The following is a 4,957-nucleotide window of genomic DNA, read 5'->3' as shown; positions in this document are numbered from 1 at the left end:
CCAATGATGTGTAAATATATTGGAAATGTACTAACTACATTTTAAAAATAGTGCTTTAAGGAAAAAAAATCTAGTACCATTCCATCATATACCACTGGCTACTTTCCTATACCTTTCCTTTTTAAAAAAAAAAAATGTATTTAGTACAGGGTCAACAAGGTCTCACTACACAGATAAGACTTGTAGTGATCCTCCTGTTTTCAGCTTCCCAAGATCTGGGATTACAAGCGAGTGCCACCATGCCCAGTCTCAATCACCTTCTCAGGTGCCCCAGGGGCGGGGCTGGCACAGCATGCTTGGGATCGAACCCCAATCCCTGCATCTGCCTAAGCAGGCACTTTAGTCGACTGAGCTATCTGGCTGGCCCTTACCTTTCCTTTTAGAGTACAAAAGCTTTCCTAATGTACTGTGCCTTTTGCTATTTCCTGAATTTTCTGGGCTTCTTTCTCCTTGTGAAGTTTGCCCTGTATTTTTCAAAACAAATTTATTGTGAGTTCAAAAATTTTACATTCTCAATGAAACCTCAGAGTAAAAAATGAAGTATTTCTTTGGTTTGTGACACTTTCCCCTCATACATACATCATTGCATCTGTAATACTGATTGAGTCCCTCTGTTTTCATTTATGCCTCATTCTCAGCCTTAACTTCCCATGAGCAGGATTAGTATTTTAGTCATTTTGGTTACCAGACAACCAGTCACATTCAGACAGATACTATGATGTCAGTATGTATATATATTTAGCATGAGAGAGTTAGTAAATACTGCTGGATGCATTTGCAGAGAAAAATTTCTAGAGTGACTCTGGGAAGCCCTCAGGACAAGGAATCCTGTACCCCTGCTCCATCTATTCCACCACCTCACCTTTTGCCATACCTGACACACTGGATGGGGCACTCTTCCCTTTGTTACAAGTTCTGTCTGTCTGTAGAATTCCAAAAGACCATACATCAGATGTTATTGTAAATCAACCATAAAGTGCAGCCTTGGGAACTGTCCATTTGATTGGAAATTTTGTGCCTTGTCTTGCAGTATATTCATTGTCTTCAATTAATCTTGCTAAACCAAAATCAGCTATTTTGCAAACAAGATTTTCACAGAAGTGAAAAACTTCTGTTAGACACGGAATAAGAAAACTAGTCTGACCACTTAACATTGTCAGAACTAGGTCTTCAGTATCTAGTTCTCACCCATTTCCCATCACTTCAGGGTGAACTAGAGGGACCAGTGTCACTGAAGGATGTGACTGTGGACTTCACTGAAGAAGAGTGGCAGCAACTGGACCCTGCTCAGAAGGCCCTCTACAGGGAGGTGATGCTGGAAAACTACTGCCACTTCATCTCTGTGGGTAAGGGAGCACTGACTCAGTGTTCTGTATCTCCTTTTAAGAATCTCTGAAAAATAAGAAACTGAATTTGAATGATCAGAGGTAATGAGGCACTTTATTAACAGAAAATGCGATTATACCCTCACTTGCCTAACGCAGGGTATTAACTTTGGTATTAATTAATGGGTATCTTATCTGCCGCCTTGATGCAGAATCTTCCTCTTCTTCTTTGTTGGAAGTACAAACAGTTTAGATCAAGTTTCGTTTTTCATTATTAGGTTTTCACATGACTGTGCCGCATGTGATCTGCAAGTTGGAAGAAAAGCTATGGACAGAGAGAATTTTTCCAAGTCAGAGCTACCTGAGTAAGTACAGATAACTGTCCAGTGAACATTAAATCCCAGCTGGTTGACAATGAAAGAAAAGAAATCAGATCCCTTTAGTCTGGTGCGATGGTGTATGCCCTGTACTCCCAGCACCTTGGGAGGCTGAGGCAGAAGAACAGAAAGTTGAAGCGCAGCCTGAGCAATTTACCAACACTAGTATCAAAATTAAAAAAAAAAAAAAGTTGGGAATGTACTGCATTATGAAAGCCCTAGGTTAATCAGTACAGGGGGCGGGGGATAGGCAAAGAAATCCTCTCAGGCCAGGGAGATAGCTCAGTAGAATAAGCACTTGCCTGGAAAGCACAAGGTCCTGAGTTCAATCCCCAGTACCACCAAAAACAAAAAACAAAACATAACTTTTGGGCCTGGGGAGATGGCTCAGTAGAATAAGCACTTCCCTGGCAAGCTCAAGGGTCTAAGTTCAATCCCTAGTTCCAAAGGAAAAAAAAAAAAAAAATCCTCTCAAAGATATTTTTAGAAACTTTTCTTTTTCTTTTGAGACAGAGTGTTGCTATGTAGTTCAGGCTAGTCAATCTTCCACTGATCCTCCTGCCTCAGCCTCCTAAGTGCTGGGATTGATTACAAGTTTGCACCATCACACCTGGCTAGGAATCTATTTTTTTTTAATTGTAGTAAAATGTACATAATATAAAATTTATCATTTTTTAAAGTTGTATATAATTTAGGCTGGCCTTGAGCTCACTGTGTAGCCCAGGCTGGCCTCAAACTCAAAGCAATCCTCCTGTCTCAGCTTCATGAGGTTGGTATTACAGGCATGGACCACCACCCCCAGCTAAAACAGAGCATTTTAAGTTGTTTTGAGGGTAAAAGTTCAGTATCATTCAGTATATTCACACTGCTTTGCAACCATCCCCGCCATCTTTCTCTAGAATTCTTTTTACAAAACTGAAACACTGTGCTATTTAAACAATAAATTTCCATTACCCACACTTCCTAGCCCCTGGAAACTACCATTCTGCTTTTTCTCTGTGCAAATTTTACTACCTTAAGTACTCGTATATGTAAAATCATTTAGTATTTGTTGCTTCACATAGCATAATATCTTCAACGTAATATCCTCAAAATTCATTCATGTTGTCACATGTTAGAATTTCCTTCGTTTTTTTGTGTTTTGTTTTGTTTTGTTTTGTTTTGTTTTGTTTTTTTGGCAGAACCAGGGATTGAATAAGCACTTATTCTACTGAGCCATCTCCCCGACCCTCCTTCCTTTTTAAGGCTAATTAATATTCCATTGTATACATATACATTTTGCTTATTCATCAACCATTGATTACGTGAGTTCCTTCCATTTTTTGGCTGTCATAAATAATACCTTTTCCACAGGTCCCTGTGTTTAATTCTTTTGGGTATATGCCCAGAAGTAGAACTGCTAGATCATAAGGAAATTCTGTTTAATTTTTATGGAGTTATCATAGTGTTTCCCATAGTTATACAATTTTATATTATCACCTTAGTGTACAAGGGTTCCAATTCCTACCCATTTTTGCTGACACTGATTTTCTTTTTTTTTTTTTTTTACACTTGTGATTTTCTAGAGCTATGTTTTATTTTTTAATTGTTTTTCACTACTAGAGACTAAACCCAAGGCCTCACTCGTGCTAGGCAAGCACTCTGTCACTGTGTTACATTCCCAACTCTTTTGAAATTTTATTTTGAGACAGGGTTTCACTAAGCTGCCCAGGCTGGCTTTAAATTTGTAGTCCTCCTGCTTCAGCTTGCTAAATTGTTGGGATTACAGGCATGAGCCACTGTTCTCAGCATTTCCAAGATTTTTGTTTTGTGATAGGGATTGATCCTAGGGCCTTTGCCCTGAGCTACATCCGAAGACCTTCTTTTTAAAACAAAACAAAACAAAAAAACTTTAAGACAGGGTCTTGCTAAGTTTCTAAGTTTCCCAGTCAATCCTCTTCCTTTATCCAGCATCTCAGATACCTGGGATTACAAGCATGCACCACCACACCCAGTGGGTGTTTTGACAGTAGTCATCCTAATACTGATCCTCTTTGAAGACCTAAGATCTGTGAAGTACCTATACATGGCTGACTTTCATTCTTCTGAAATCTAAATTTAAATTTTTAAATCTAAACTTTCCATTTTAAGCTTTTCTTTTGTCTTGTTTTTCTAGAAATATTGGCTGCTATTACCTTACCAACAATCCATTCCAGGCTTTGTAGGTATAATGTACACCGAGATCTTAACTGTAAATTCTTTGAGTTCTGACAGAAGTAGAAAAACATATTTCCTAAGGAGATTTCTTGACCCATTAAATTCTAAACATTTCATCCATGTCGAATCTCTTCCACTCGGATAATCACAGTTGTGATTTTTACCAGCATGCATTACTTTTTTTTTATTCTAAACCTTCTTTCTTTCATCAGCTTAATGTCTTAAGAGATTTATACATGTTTTTGCATCTATATCTAGTTTGTTATTTTAATTGGAATATTCAATTGTACAAATATACTATTTTATGTATCTCCTGTTAATAAAAATTTGGGATGTTCCAGTTTGAGACTATTAAGAATAAAGCTGCTGTAAACATTCTTATGCAAACCTTTTTGTGGACACATGTGTTTTATTTCTCCTTAGTAAATACTTAGCAGTGATATTGCTGACTTATAAGGCAGATATATATTAAACTATTTTAAAACACTGCCAGTTTTTAAGTTACTGTATCACTTTATACTTTCACTAGCAAGGTATGAGAATTTTGATTGCTTCACATTCTCTTCTTCATTTAACATTATAAATATTTTCATTTTGGTCATCCTGATAGTATATCTTTATGGCCTATTTTATATTTTCTTATTCTTAATGATGTAAATATTTTCAAGTACTATTGACATTAGAAGTGTTGGGTCAGCGCTGGCCAGAAAATTCAGAGGCTTAAAGCACCTGCTTAGGCAGATGCAGGGACTGGGGTTCAATTCCCAACATACTATGCCAGCCCTGCTACTGGAGCACACTGAGATGGTGATTGAGACTGGGCATGGTGGTTTGTGCCTCTAATCCCAGCACTTGGGGGGGCTGAAAACAGGAAAATTACTATGAGTCTGATCTGTATAGTGAGACTCTGTAGACCCTGTACTAAATACATTAAAAAGAAGAAAAGAAGAGGAAGAGGAAGAGGAAGAGGAAGAGGAAGAGGAAGAGGAGGAAGAGGAAGAGGAAGAGGAAGAGGAAGAGGAAGAGAAATTGGGTAATATAGATTTTTCATTGAATAGT

General features: G+C 37.8%; 1 protein-coding gene and 1 pseudogene across 1 annotated transcript in view; one reads left to right on the top strand and one right to left on the bottom strand.

The window, feature by feature from the left end:
• Nucleotides 1–4,957, bottom strand: part of LOC111818205 — a 74,310-nt pseudogene that overhangs the window by 38,075 nt on the left and 31,278 nt on the right.
• Znf382 (zinc finger protein 382) overlaps nt 1–4,957 on the top strand; it is a 24,454-nt gene that overhangs the window by 9,285 nt on the left and 10,212 nt on the right. The window lies entirely within an intron of this gene.

Source organism: Octodon degus, unplaced genomic scaffold (genome assembly GCF_000260255.1).
Source record: "Octodon degus isolate 3935 unplaced genomic scaffold, OctDeg1.0 scaffold00083, whole genome shotgun sequence".
Taxonomy (NCBI): Eukaryota; Metazoa; Chordata; class Mammalia; order Rodentia; family Octodontidae; genus Octodon; species Octodon degus.
This window is presented reverse-complemented; position numbering and strand designations above follow the sequence as displayed.